General features: G+C 32.7%; 2 long non-coding RNA genes across 2 annotated transcripts; both read left to right on the top strand.

Moving 5' to 3' along the window:
• The first annotated feature begins 6,752 nt into the window (after positions 1 to 6,752).
• Positions 6,753 to 9,528, top strand: LOC110902820. Its single transcript, XR_002571437.2, has 3 exons — positions 6,753 to 7,131; positions 8,420 to 8,504; positions 9,476 to 9,528. It is a non-coding gene; the product is annotated as an uncharacterized LOC110902820 (long non-coding RNA).
• A 1,322-nt stretch (positions 9,529 to 10,850) lies between these two features.
• Positions 10,851 to 15,801, top strand: LOC110898175. Its single transcript, XR_004877204.1, has 3 exons — positions 10,851 to 13,287; positions 14,561 to 14,659; positions 15,632 to 15,801. It is a non-coding gene; the product is annotated as an uncharacterized LOC110898175 (long non-coding RNA).
• The last annotated feature ends 600 nt before the right edge of the window (positions 15,802 to 16,401 follow it).

The following is a 16,401-nucleotide window of genomic DNA, read 5'->3' as shown; positions in this document are numbered from 1 at the left end:
ATAATGGAGACGTTATACCATTGTATTTACAATTTTAGAGGACTTTTTAAGTTTCAGTTTTTGATATAATATATTTCTAAGTGCAAAAAATATTGATATTTTGTTATTTAGTATATTTTAATTTATTGATAAGACAAAAAATGAATTGAGGACATATATCCAAAATATTGATTTCGGTGCATACATAAAAGATATAGTGAAAAAAAATTTACTCATTCATATTAGATACCGTATTACTCATTATTTTAATAAACAATATGTAGGCTACTTCTTAATTTATTTTTAGTGCTTGAATAAGAATGTATGAACAAAGCGGTAAAAAAAATGAATTTAGATCGTTGCATAGAAACACAAGAGCATACACCAAGTAATTGGATTTAATTAAATTTGCTTCTTGTTATGGTGATTTTGATTATATTGATGAGTTGGTATCTTATTCATAAAGTTGGATCAGATATATGCTATATATGAATATTTGAAATATTTGCATGGTAAGATATTATATTTATAGCATTGAGACCCTTGTGATACTTTTTCGATTATATGGAACTACATAATTTATTATTGTAGAAAATAAAAATAAAAAAATAAAAAAAAGGTGGGCTTATTTACTAGTAAACAAATGATGATATGTTAAAATCATAGTTTCAAATTAACACGACAGATATGTATACGTGAGATATTTTTTTTGTTACACTATAATTAATTATACCATGATAATTTATTTTAAAAAAAAAAAGTTTTATGCTTTTTAATTGATCGAAAAGAATATCTTATCTCATAAAGTTTTACTAGTCTTATCTCATAAAGTTTTACTACTTAATCAAGTACATAATATATACACTTTTTCTGTTCAAGTGAAGTCCTTTTTATTCCTTTAACTGAAATTATTTGCTTGTTGGCCATAAAAAAAATAAAATATTAATGTGGATCGTAATTAATTGTTTTCATTAGTCATTCTTAATATATAGCATGCCAAAGGACTTTTACACAATTAGATATAAATGAGTTATAATGTGGATCGTAATTAATTGCTTTCATTAGTCATTGTTAATATATAGCATGCCAAAGAACTTTTACACAATTAGATATAAATGAGTTATGTGTGTAGTGCTCATTGGAAACATCACGTGATTTAGTTTTAAATAAAGTATACAATCTATAATGCAATGTATTATTATTGTTATAGCATGATTATAAAAATAACATTTGATATATATACTAGGGTTATACTAGCATTTATAACAAATTTTGCATATAAGAAATTCATGTAATTGATTCCTATTGCTAGATATCATTATTTGTTATTAGAGAAACCCTTTCTAGCGATGTCGGTTTTTCTCATGCATTCATTAGGCTATGTCATAATGTTTAATAATTTAATTTTTGATTAACTATTATTATTGCTTGTATAAAATAATGACCATTGCTATATGATTCATATGTGCAATATATAGATTGTTTATTTGATGTCATTAGTTTTTTTTTAATATCAATATTTGAGAAGAAAAAACTGAGTACGCTATGTAGTTCATAAATATTCCAATTGTCAAATAATAAATGATCTGAGAACTTGAAAGAGATCTATGTTTAAGTTTCAAAGTAAGTAACGAATATATATAAGATATCTTTGTGATTGGTTATATCATATCTTTGTGATTGGTTATACCATGATATGTTATTACACAAATTATATACGTTTGCTTATTAGTGATGAAAAGGTTTCTTATTTCATAAAGGCCTATTATAAGGTGTTTTTATATGATGACATGCTATGAGATCATGTATTGAATGATTTGTTGCTATATATATCTTGTATTCTATATGCTATCATTTTTTTTGCATCGATAATATTGAATGGAACGATTAAACCAGATCATGGTTTATTGTCACACTCATGAAAGAGCAGAAATATGCGTAGATTTGACACCCAAAGTGTCATACTCCATGTATCTCATTATCAAGTTTTAAATGGTCGTGAGATGTTAGACCGGTATTATTATATGACTCGGACAACAAAGAGAAGTTTATTTATAAGGGAAAATCGGATTAAACAAACTTTGTTTATCAACCCTCAAATATGATCCTAAGGTAGCAATATCATTAAAAAGAAACAAAAGGTTCTAAATCAATTTAGATTTATATGTCCGAGTAAATAATGGAAACCGTGAAAATTGTTTGGTTTTACTTTGATCCATGAAATGAATATATATTGATCATTGTGATCACTGAGAAAAATACAATGATGGTCATGTTGATAATGAGATCAACCATTAGAAATTATAATGAGATCGACTACAATAATTGAAATGATAGTCATGATGAGATCGACTATTAGAATTGTAACAATAGTCATAATGAGATCGACCACCAAAAGTGGCAAACTAAGGAATGACCATATAACATGATGGTTTAAACTTTGAAGTTATAATACATTCTCTTGTATCTTACATTTTGTATTACATACGTGCAAGTAATACATATGCGATCATAATCCAAAGGTTTATGGATCATAATTATTTAGTTAGTTGGCATGACCGGTTAGACCACACCGAGTCATTAATGATGATGTGAAAAGTATCGAAGAACCAGAAGATTAACTTAATAATTACATGTCATGTTTGCTCTCAAGTGAAGTTAAGTACTGATCAACAAAAGTAGGGTGTGAATCCCCAAATATTCTGGAAATGATAACGGAAATAAATATACAAACATGATACCATTTAGTATTTTAAAATCGATGCATCGTCTAAATAGTTATCAAATCCACAACCTGAAGCTTGTGTGATTGTGGCTTAGCTAATGTGACAGCAAGCATATTAATCCAGATTAGTATATTTATTTGATAATAATGAATTTGATTCACAAATTATTAACAATCATTGGAATAAGTGTTATTGTTGAGATAATCACTAAACGTCTACTACTGGTTACAAAGCCAATGATCATGAGAGGAGAAAAAGTTCATTTAGGTACATGTAATTTTATATATAGTACCATCAGTTCACATCAAGCCAATAAGTGATAGTTCTCCCCATACAGTTGGTTTTTGGTCAGGAACCAAAGATGTCTCATCAAAGATTTTGGTTGTGCGACATATATTGAAACGCATCCACCAAAGCACACAAAGATGGGACTTCTAAAAAGTTTGAGAATATGTTGGGTATAAATAATCGTCTATGATTAAATACTTAAAGCCGTTAGTGAGAAATTCGTTTATGGCTCATTGGTTTTCACTTTAGTGAATGAATGTTCCCAACATTACGGGGAGATAACAAGCAGTTGGAAAGTGAAAAGTAAGAATGAATTATCATGTCATCTTGATCCTCAGACTTTAAACTATGAACTAGAAGTTTAAAGTATAATTCATTTACTAATATTAAAGTACAAATTACCAGACAAGTTCACTGACCTAAATAGAGTGACCAAGTAAGTCACATAATCAACTGCTTATGCTCCAGTTATCATTGTATCCTAAGAGGACAACCACATATTTTTGTAATGAGTCTATTGCACGCCTATAGCGTGGTAGACTAGTTGATTCCAACAATAAAATTCCTCGAAAATTGGAGCAAGTAATTAAGATGGTCAAGTCGAGGTTATAGTAATAAGATCCCCTGAAGGGACAATAGACATGATGGTTCAAGAAGAACCTCAGGTACCTGAAAATAAAGAGATCTCGCTAAGTTGTATCATGTCTAAGATATGTATGGAATCGAAATAAAAATCGACGTCGTTATACTTTTGTATATATTGTAGCGCTTAAAACGATTAAATGATGAGGATCAAGATTTAAGATCTGCCTATGAATGAATATTAAGAAATGATTGGCCAAAATATAAAGACGCAAATAAGGCAGAGTTTAGTTCTCTAATGAAATGGAAAGTTTCTGGACCAACAGTCCATACAACTGAAGTTGTAAAATATGCTGGATACAAAAGGGTCTTTACGCGAATCATGTGAAAATCAAATTAAGTGATATAAGTCAAAATTGGTGGCACAAGAATTTTCACAAATACCTATGATTGATTATGAGAAAACGTATTCTTCAGTGGTGGATGCATTGACTTTCCAATATCTTATTAGTCTGGTAATATATAAAAGAGAATTGACACGCGTCTTATGAAAGTTATGTATCACTTGATACTAAGTCATATAAAATAAGTTCTCGAGAATATTATGATTATTATATAAATTCAGATCTGAATACATATACATGTTGTATATGTTATTGAATTGAATATAATTGGAACTCCCTATGAGTATCCTAAACCATTTGAGTGCTTAAGAGGTTAATTGAAACACCTTATGGATGTAATTATAGTGCACCAATACTCCAATAAACATACATAGAAAATGTGTACCTGGTTATTATGGCATCTCAATGTACACTGTGTACAAACATGGTACAATATGAATTTTGGAGATAAAAGCAAGTGTTCTTGATATTTTTGCATATGATATAGATATATCTATGTGTTAAAAGGGCAAGTTTATATAGCAAAACTTCTAAAAGTGAAAGCACATGCATATTTGGATAAGATAGAAAGAATTCCCTCATGGATTGATAATGCTAGAAACATTAATGATGTAAAAACCGCAAGAACGTATTATATGAAGTTGACAAAATACGTATGGACTAAAATAGTTGGGTCGAGTGTTGTATAACTCGAGATATTCACATAAAGAGGGATATAAGTTTAATTAAATTAGCCATGTTCTATGAACATTCTACTTTTAAAAGTTCACTATAATCGCAATTTACAGTAATGATTCTAGGCATCATTGAGAGAAATTGTCGAGCTTTTAGAGGGAGAATTTTTGAATGACATTGGCACGGTCTAATTATTACTCGAACTGTAGTTCGAGTATATATGTAATAATATTTTACTAATCCTTCAAGTACATCTAGAAGATGATGTTTGGATATTTTAGTATGGACATAGTTGAACCTTAAAGTATGTTAAAGGTTGTTAAGTCATTTTTATAAGAAATGACTATTATCATCTCCTACCAAAGTAGGGATTCTCATTCCAAAAGTACCATGGCTAAAGTGCAATTGTGCATTAATATTTCTTTCTATCTATGCATAATATGTTTTTCTTATTTGAATTTGTCAACATGATATAGCACATGTACAATGAGGAGACATTTGAATGGTAAAGCAGATATGTCGATACCCTAAAGGTAAGAATGATATGTGTTTATATTTTACTAACCTATGAAATCTAGTTTCGTTAGTCTTGTAGATGTAAAGAATGTAACACAACATAGTAGTGGATCTTATGGTATTTGTTTGCAAGAGGAAGCACTAGAAGTCTCACAAGAAGATTTTACAACATTACTCAATATAAAGTATTGCACTTCAAGGCATCAAACAACAAATTATTCTACAAAAGTTTTGAGTAACATTCGAGGAAGATGGACACATGTTACTTAAAGGATACATATTATAATGAGGGGGAGATTTTTTTTTAAGTTGCACTCTTTTTCCCTTAACTAAGTTTTGTCCCATTGGGTTTTCTTAGTAAGGTTTTTAACGAGGCAACATACCTGATCCAGAAGTATCAGAATAAGAAAATATGTGCTGCACTCTTTTTCCCTTAGCTGAGGTTTTGTCCCACTGGGTTTTCCTAGCAAGGTTTTTAACGAGGCAGTATCACCAAGCGTATTAAAAGTATGTGGATAGTCAAGGGGCAGTGTTATGAAAGAGTCATTTATATGGTGACTCTCCACATACATAACTCATGTCTCTTTATTTTCTTTGTATTAATGTATATGCCTAAATATATAGAGGCATTTGTATATGGTGAAGACTGATTAATGAATAAGAATTCTCCATGTTCTATTCTCTACATGATTTTATAGTTTTGTACTCATGTTTATATAATTATATATTAGTAGCTAATAGACCATTGTTTTACAACAATATATATTTAAGACACAATATATATCTATTAAAAAGAGTGACATTTAACAGTTTGTTTTATGGCAAGATTATCATTAGTGTAATTTTGTTAATGACTTAACAACTAAATGCATATAAGTCATTTTATATGATGATATATATGTTATATTAATATTTGCAACTCTACAGATATCAATGCAATGTTGTATATTATCACTATTCTAATAGTATATATTCAATGATGCCAACGAGATTTGAAACTACCATTTTTTCATTAATAACTCAAATAAGTAAATATATAGATAAGAGATAAGGCCTACAATTTTGACTAAGTTGAATATGTGAAAAGATTAATAATGCAACATAATATTATTACTTATCTTATAATACAAACTGATTTGTATATTATTAAGTCACTAGAATACATAATTAATTGTTTTGTACAGCTAGAAGAATTATTCTTGAATATGTAATGTTAAATGTGTGAAATTCTATTTACTTGCAAACACCCATCATATATTATTAAAATATCATGAGAACTTGATGAGTATGTTTGTTTAAGTCGAAATATATAGTAATTACTTATCAATACATCACGGTAAGCTTGTAATGTTAAAGATATGTTTGTGATTGCTGATTGGTTATATATCCTAATAAGCTAATACAATTATTTTTATAAAGTGATGAAACATCTTGTTGTAACACCCCGAAAACAGGTTTGGAAATTAAACCCCGTTAATACTAAAGACGGGGAAAGTACCGTTAGCGGTAAAAGTAAACCGAAAAATATTAGGAATCAAGTGAATAATCCTAATATTAATTAAAAGTGAATAAGAGCTTCCAGGAAAATAGAATGGATAAAAGGCCAGATTTAACGGGACTTAAAATAAAACGGGTTTTAACTCCCGGAACCCACTAAGTTAACTAGGTAAAATTAACCTAGTTAGTAATGAGTAACTAAATAATAAACTATGGGTTATAGTTTCATTTATGAATCTCTAAACTTGAGGGGCTAAACATGGGCAACTAGAGAAGTGTTTTATTAAAACACTTAAATAAAAAAAAAACACACACACATACATGTGTGTACGTATGCGATCAGAAGAAGGAGCCAGGAGAGCTCAAACCCTAGTTGTACAAATCCTCCAAATCGAAGCTCAAATCAAGCCCGAATCGTCTGCATGATTACAAATTCGTGATCGCCTAGTCGTGGGGATCATAAGGTATGTAAAAATTTGATGATTTGTGAAGTTGTAAAATTTGAGTAATCTTCATAATCGCGAATTATGTATGGATTAGAGAGGCTATGGCTGAATTAGTGTTGTATGATTTCTTGAAAACAAACCCTAGATGTAAACTCGCTAATTTTGCACCATAAATTAGTGTTTTGGTTAACTAGTTATGTAGGTGCTAAGTGGGTTTTATGAATATGGGATGAACACTAGAATTATAGTGTTAAAATAGATGAACATTAGGTAAGTAATGCAAGTTCTAGTTGTAACTTATAAACACTAGACATAAGGGCTTGAAATTGATGCTTGAAGCTTGGTTGGAAGTTAATCAAGAACTTGACAAAAGAAGTATACGAATCTTGCACACTAGGTGTTTGTTAAAATGCCTAAATGAAAACTAAAGTGCTGAAATAGATGATATTTTTGGCATCTCTTAGCCTACAATCACTATGTTATAGGTTTCTAACCATTACCAAGAGTTTAATAAGGGTTATAGCCATGGAAATAGGTTGCATTTGATGGTTTGGGTCGAATTTGAAAGGAACCTAAACATGATTTCCGTAGCTTTTTATATGGATTTTGACTATCTTAAAAAAAAATCATATAAAATCAACCGTTTATCCGATTTGGGTGTTCTATACCTTTTCGGAAAGCTTATGAAGTAAATTTTTACTGTTTTCAATCATAAGAAACAAATGTGGTTGTTAAAGAGGTCAAAAATGTGACTAAAACTGCTGTTCAGAAAACTTAAAAGCTGATTGAAAAATGAAAATATAGTTGTTGTGCTGATTTTATAAAAATCATATAAAATCATAGAAAATTCGTTAGAAGGTGTACCTTATATGCTTACGAAGGTATTGAAGTTTTCTACGATCCATTTTTGAACATGTTAATCTTGTTCGGACTTTAAATGGGTCGTAATGGTCGATTACAGCAGCTGAATAGAAAAATCGTTGCACATTAATAATGTTATTATTAATCCGGAAAAGGCATATGATTGCGTATACTTGTTTAGTCATGAAGTATTTATTGTTAGGAACAAATAGCACTTTATGTGACATGCTTAAAGTGTTTAAAATTACTTACTAACTTGTTATATAAGTAATTTCACTAACGGGTCAAGCGGTTAGTGAATGAAAATAATTATGGTATGAAACTAGTTGTTGAATATATGACATGCTTTGATTGATAAGTGTGTAAAAAAGGGGGGGGGGTCCATAGGGTGATGGCCATTATATAGAATGACCAATCTAACCATCTTATAGATGTTATGATATAGTTGACTCTAAACAAGCTAGGTGGGAGCTTGAAAAGGAATGGGTCAAACGGATCATGGATGCGAAGAATGTTTGCGTGGATGCGAGGTAAGTAAAGCTTACACTTTTTTAGGATACATATTTACTTTATAGATTATAAACACGACCAAGGTTATATCTGAAATATGGGTTCCGACACGAAATGATACGGGTCGGGACGAATAAAAGGATAAAAACAATGTTTAATGGCAAAAAGGGGCGAAATGGGTTAAATAATGAAATGGTAAATAAATACCATTCAAATATAAGTGCAAAATGTTGGTCGTTTAGACTAAACAGGTCAAATGGTAATGTTAACACCATTTGACGAATAACGACTAACAAGTGCATGTCGAGTCTAATGCTCACAGGGTAAAACGGCTTATGGAATTTACGTGGCTATGAATCAGCAAATTATTAAGGCAAGGTATTAAAACGGGTCAACACTTTGACCCGCGCCAGGTACGCGTAAATTGGGTGGAAGATATGTGAATACCTTAATGTAGAAAAATGACATGTGAAAGTAGAGAGTGGGATTTAAACTTAAATGATTAAATTCTCTCTAATGGGTCAAAATATGCATTTAAGCGTAGACGGGTCAAAATCTTGTAAAAAGGTAATAAGCCGAATGCATAAAAGTCTCAAAATCTATTAAGCCGGATGTCGGACTTTAACTCCATCTGATGGAGAATCAAATTACAAACATGTAGGAAGAAATGGTAGGTCAAACGGACAAGCGAATTTAAAGATACGAAAGATTTCGTGTCAATTACGGCAAAATGGAAATGCTGAATGCAGGGGCCACCGTAACTTACGGTGCCACCGTAAGTTACGGTGGAGCTGAATTATTTACGGTGGTTGCCTACTGTTGTACGGTAGGAAAATTTTATTACAGAGGCCACCGTAACTTACGGTGCCACCGTAAGTTACGGTGGAGGTCATTTTCAAATTTTTGTTTTTGGAGTCAATGGTTTCCCGGACTCGTTTGGACGCGTTTTAAAGCCCGTAAGACTAAAGCATTTCGTGTTTATGAAATGTAGGTACATTTTGGATGCCGGAAGACGATCAAGCTCGACGAAGGACCGAACACGATATAGATACATGCTTCCGCACTTTAACACTTTGCAAATTTTAAACAACGAATTCAACCACGTTATGTAGAATAACTTATGAATTGTAAAAGTTTTAATAAATTCGTATTTTTATAGTATGTGTAGGCTTAACTACACATCTAATTGTTGGCGTTTACATATAAAATTGTTAATTAGTAACTAGGGTGTTACAAGTTGGTATCAGAGCCCTGGTTTAAGAGATTCAAGTATGGTGGGGAAAACCATGCTTGGACTTAAACCTTATGCTCTTGACAAAGATTGGTGTTCGGTTCGAGGCTTGATCGCAAATCCGGTAAGTACCTCTATGCTAATAGTTTAGCATGCTAAAGTGTTATAAACAACACCTGGGGTTATCGTGTGATACACGTTACCTCAATTAAGCGATAAATGTAGTTGACAAAGTTACGCGTGTTGACACATATAGTACAAAAGTCTTGTATTATGATACGGGCATTTAGTAAAGTTGACATTACTAACTTTTGTGAATGTCTTGATTGAAGGACACTTGCGTTTAAAGATGACAAAGGTTAAACAAATTAAAGATGTGATAGAGGAACAGTCCGAGGCATGACGAGAGGAACATGCTCACTAAGGACTAAATCGCGTAAAGACCGCGAACAAGGTTAATGGCAAGAAACGCCCGTCGGGGCAAGCATTATCAGGTGCGTGCTTTTAAATATAATCGCGCAATTAGCAATGTGCAACAAACATGTAAAGAATGATTGTCGCATATGTAAATTAGAAACTTGGGAAACCTGAATAGAATACCTATCCAGGATATTATCTCCAAGAAAACTAAATAGAGGTGTTACTTACATGGGGTGTGATGTGAAAACTATAAAAAGGTCGTGTATGTCATGTGTTAATCGCTTACTCTGGCCAAGTAAGTAGTGGCATATGACACCATGAGTTTCTTATAGCGGACACATTATATCTGATGTAGTAAGGACGGGGTAAATGGGACAAATTAAAAAGTACCCAAAAGAATCAAGTGAGCAAAATATTTGATAATAATGTAAACGCACAGCCGAGTGACGGAAGCGTATTACATTAAGATAATGAGCCCGAGTGAAGGGACAAAGAAACACGTAAGATGATCAGAATACGTATCGGGAGGGGGGTGTACTTACACTCGAACCCGGAAAATGCAAATATGTACAATGATGTAGACATGTATTGGGAGGGGGTGTACTTACACTCGAACCCGGAAAATGCAAATATGTAAAATGATGTAGACATGTATTGGGAGGGGGTGTACTTACACTCGAACCCGGAAAATGCAAATATGTAAAATGATGTAGACATGTATTGGGAGGGGGTGTACTTACACTCGAACCCGAAGAATATAAACATGTAAAATGATCAAGATAACACTCGAACCCGAAGAATGCAAATAAGACTCTTAACGGGCCGATTTTGTAAAACACCAAATTTGAGAACAAAGTAGGAATATAAAAGCGAAACGAAGTCATAATGCATACCGTAAGGGTTGCAATAATAACGACTTCGGTAAAACACCCGGTTGGTGGGTAAGGATTTAAACACATGCGTAGACTGAGAAACAGGAACGCACATGGAAAGTCAAAAGACTCGGGTTTTGGGTCATGACCAAAGGACGATAAGATAACGGCAAATAGAAATTTTGATGAATTACGCTCAACTATTTTAAAGTTGAACAGGTCGAACAAAGATTAAAGTTTGACATTTATAAGTGATGAAATTTTCACACGAAAAAGTCAAACAAAATAAAAAAAAGGATGACTCTTGCTAAAGTAAGTAAGCGCGAATCAAATAAAAAAAGTGCGAAATATTAGTAAACCTATGTAAAAGAGTTAAAGGTGTTAAAAACATTAGAATAAAAGAACCCGGGTAATGGGACGTAAAGAAGTATAGGTAAGAACCGGTTAACAGTAAGTGTAGGGCAAACCGACGTGTAATTGACGTTAGAAGTCAAGGAGTCGGAAGGATAATTCGAAAGAAAACAATGTAGCCTTAGACTACGGTCAAGGTCAAATGAAATCCAAAAAGTAAACGTGAATAAATCTGAAACATAAGAGGGGGTGCCTTAATGCCATATGCGTATATAAATGTATACATATTTGAATAAAGACTTGAATAAAAGATGATCTACGGGATCATCATAACCTGCGGGATATGAATTAAAGCAAAAGGATCATAAGGGTCTCACCTTAAAGAGGTGAAAACATAAGGAAATAGCCTACGAGGTTAAGTGAAGGAACCTACGGGTCAATAGTGTAAGGTGAGGGAATTTGTTACGATTCTCCGCATAAAGTAAGAACGGAAAACAATAAATTATGAGTTATCAATTTCCTTGATATGGATAATTGACAAAAGTTAAAAGGAAAATGCTAAACTAAAACCCCGGTTTTTGCAAGAAATGACGTTTTTACGAATATGAATTCTGATAGACGAATATGTAATAGGCATGAAAGATATAAGTCTTGACACTGATAAGTGCAAGACGATACATTTGAAAAGAAAGGTTGGAATAGACCTAAACATGACGTGACGCGATCACGGTCAAGAGAAGTAATGTGAAGTAATCATATTATGACCCGAGTGATGGGTACAAAGTAACTGGACTGATAAGTCTAGTTAGTGAGATCGGTTAAGGTCGAAACCCAAATTAAGAAATTGTTTAACACGTTATTCACTACGAAGAGTAATGTAGAATAAACATAATTTATAAACCTATGTGACTAAGTGGCCAACGTTTGGCGACTCGGTCAAGTAAACAACAAAGGTATATAGATCCAAGAGATAAAGTGACGGCCCATGAGACCTCACTAACAGAAAATATTGATCACTTATTTGAGGGATCATAAAGCTATAAGTTCATGAACAAAAGAATAGTTGCTAAAAGTGAAAGATTTCACCAAGGACCTTTAAACGGGTCAAAACGACGGATTCATAAATAATTTGATAGTATATGAAAGCGATGAATATCGCTAAGTTAACCGGACTAGTGGAAATAACGAGGTTACGTTATTTCAAGATTGCACTATATAGTATGAGATACGTAGACAATTAGTAACCAAAAGGATATTGCCATACTTTTCTGGTAATACTAACAATTGGTCAAAGTAAAAGTAACGTTTAAAAGATTTCTCGGATCAAATGCATTGAGTTTGAACTCGATGAATTAAGCAAGAAAAGGTTTCGAGGACGAAACCTCTTTAAGGGGGGGTAGACTTGTAACACCCCGAAAACAGGTTTGGAAATTAAACCCCGTTAATACTAAAGACGGGGAAAGTACCGTTAGCGGTAAAAGTAAACCGGAAAATATTAGGAATCAAGTGAATAATCCTAATATTAATTAAAAGTGAATAAGAGCTTCCAGGAAAATAGAATGGATAAAAGGCCCGATTTAACGGGACTTAAAATAAAACGGGTTTTAACTCCCGGAACCCACTAAGTTAACTAGGTAAAATTAACCTAGTTAGTAATGAGTAACTAAATAATAGACTATGGGTTATAGTTTCACTTATGAATCTCTAAACTTGAGGGGCTAAACATGGGCAACTAGAGAAGTGTTTTATTAAAACACTTAAATAAAAAAAAACACACACACACATACATGTGTGTACGTATGCGATCAGAAGAAGGAGCCAGGAGAGCTCAAACCCTAGTTGTACAAATCCTCCAAATCGAAGCTCAAATCAAGCCCGAATCGTCTGCATGATTACAAATTCGTGATCGCCTGTCGTGGGGATCATAAGGTATGTAAAAATTTGATGATTTGTGAAGTTGTAAAATTTGAGTAATCTTCATAATCGCGAATTATGTATGGATTAGAGAGGCTATGGCTGAATTAGTGTTGTATGATTTCTTGAAAACAAACCCTAGATGTAAACTCGCTAATTTTGCACCATAAATTAGTGTTTTGGTTAACTAGTTATGTAGGTGCTAAGTGGGTTTTATGAATATGGGATGAACACTAGAATTATAGTGTTAAAATAGATGAACATTAGGTAAGTAATGCAAGTTCTAGTTGTAACTTATAAACACTAGACATAAGGGCTTGAAATTGATGCTTGAAGCTTGGTTGGAAGTTAATCAAGAACTTGACAAAAGAAGTATACGAATCTTGCACACTAGGTGTTTGTTAAAATGCCTAAATGAAAACTAAAGTGCTGAATAGATGATATTTTTGGCATCTCTTAGCCTACAATCACTATGTTATAGGTTTCTAACCATTACCAAGAGTTTAATAAGGGTTATAGCCATGGAAATAGGTTGCATTTGATGGTTTGGGTCGAATTTGAAAGGAACCTAAACATGATTTCCGTAGCTTTTTATATGGATTTTGACTAATCTTAAAAAAATCATATGAAATCAACCGTTTATCCGATTTGGGTGTTCTATACCTTTTCGGAAAGCTTATGAAGTAAATTTTTACTGATTTCAATCATAAATAACAAATGTGGTTGTTAAAGAGGTCAAAAATGTGACTAAAACTGCTGTTCAGAAAACTTAAAAGCTGATTGAAAAATGAAAATATAGTTGTTGTGCTGATTTTATAAAAATCATATAAAATCATAGAAAATTCGTTAGAAGGTGTACCTTATATGCTTGCGAAGGTATTGAAGTTTTCTACGATCCATTTTTGAACATGTTAATCTTGTTCGGACTTTAAATGGGTCGTAATGGTCGATTACAGCAGCTGAATAGAAAAATCGCTGCACATTAATAATGTTATTATTGATCCGGAAAAGGCATATGATTGCGTATACTTGTTTAGTCATGAAGTATTTATTGTTAGGAACAAATAGCACTTTATGTGACATGCTTAAAGTGTTTAAAATTACTTACTAACTTGTTATATAAGTAATTTCACTAACAGGTCAAGCGGTTAGTGAATGAAAATAATTATGGTATGAAACTAGTTGTTGAATATATGACATGCTTTGATTGATAAGTGTGTAAAAAAGGGGGGGGGGGTCCATAGGGTGATGGCCATTATATAGAATGACCAATCTAACCATCTTATAGATGTTATGATATAGTTGACTCTAAACAAGCTAGGTGGGAGCTTGAAAAGGAATGGGTCAAACGGATCATGGATGCGAAGAATGTTTGCGTGGATGCGAGGTAAGTAAAGCTTACACTTTTTTTAGGATACGTATTTACTTTATAGATTATAAACACGACCAAGGTTATATCTGAAATATGGGTTCCGACACGAAATGATACGGGTCGGGACGAATAAAAGGATAAAAACAATGTTTAATGGCAAAAAGGGGCGAAATGGGTTAAATAATGAAATGGTAAATAAATACCATTCAAATATAAGTGCAAAATGTTGGTCGTTTAGACTAAACAGGTCAAATGGTAATGTTAACACCATTTGACGAATAACGACTAACAAGTGCATGTCGAGTCTAATGCTCACAGGGTAAAACGGCTTATGGAATTTACGTGGCTATGAATCAGCAAATTATTAAGGCAAGGTATTAAAACGGGTCAACACTTTGACCCGCGCCAGGTACGCGTAAATTGGGTGGAAGATATGTGAATACCTTAATGTAGAAAAATGACATGTGAAAGTAGAGAGTGGGATTTAAACTTAAATGATTAAATTCTCTCTAATGGGTCAAAATATGCATTTAAGCGTAGACGGGTCAAAATCTTGTAAAAAGGTAATAAGCCGAATGCATAAAAGTCTCAAAATCTATTAAGCCGGATGTCGGACTTTAACTCCATATGATGGAGAATCAAATTACAAACATGTAGGAAGAAATGGTAGGTCAAACGGACAAGCGAATTTAAAGATACGAAAGATTATGTGTCAATTACGGCAAAATGGAAAGGCTGAATGCAGGGGCCACCGTAACTTACGGTGCCACCGTAAGTTACGGTGGAGCTGAATTATTTACGGTGGTTGCCTACTGTTGTACGGTAGGAAAATTTTATTACAGAGGCCACCGTAACTTACGGTGCCACCGTAAGTTACGGTGGAGGTCATTTTCAAATTTTTGTTTTTGGAGTCAATGGTTTCCCGGACTCGTTTGGACGCGTTTTAAAGCCCGTAAGACTAAAGCATTTCGTGTTTATGAAATGTAGGTACATTTTGGATGCCGGAAGACGATCAAGCTCGACGAAGGACCGAACACGATATAGATACATGCTTCCGCACTTTAACACTTTGCAAATTTTAAACAGCGAATTCAACCACGTTATGTAGAATAACTTATGAATTGTAAAAGTTTTAATAAATTCGTATTTTTATAGTATGTGTAGGCTTAACTACACATCTAATTGTTGGCGTTTACATATAAAATTGTTAATTAGTAACTAGGGTGTAACACTTGTTTCATAAGTTTGTATCATAACTCGTCTTATTTGATAACACGTTGTAAAGTCATGCATTATATGATGTAACTTTATGTATACACCGTGTTCTTAATGCTATTAGTTTTGAAGGGAACGCGAAAATGACCAAGGTTATGGTTTATGATCACAAGTTGTGGTCAAGATTCATTTATTTATAACATGACACTCGAAGTGTCAAACTTCCTAAAGCTTATTATAAATTTATGGAAGCTTGTAAGATTTTGGACCTATATATCTTAATGATTAGGTCATATAACTTTTTAATTGATGTAATGTGATGAGAAGATTATTGATATAGGTTAAACAAAATTTCATTGTCAAACCTCAATTATGCTTTTTAAGTGGTAAGAATATCAAAAAACATAAAAGGTTTGAAATGACCACCATGTATGAAAGTGGTTCGAATCCATCCCGTGTAGCGAATGTGATGATATAATGGTCAGTGAAAGAGTCGTGATCATGTATAAAAGAAAGGCTAGTGTAATGATGTCACCATGAAA

Source organism: Helianthus annuus, chromosome 13, assembly GCF_002127325.2.
Source record: "Helianthus annuus cultivar XRQ/B chromosome 13, HanXRQr2.0-SUNRISE, whole genome shotgun sequence".
Lineage (NCBI taxonomy): Eukaryota > Viridiplantae > Streptophyta > Magnoliopsida > Asterales > Asteraceae > Helianthus > Helianthus annuus.
This window is presented reverse-complemented; position numbering and strand designations above follow the sequence as displayed.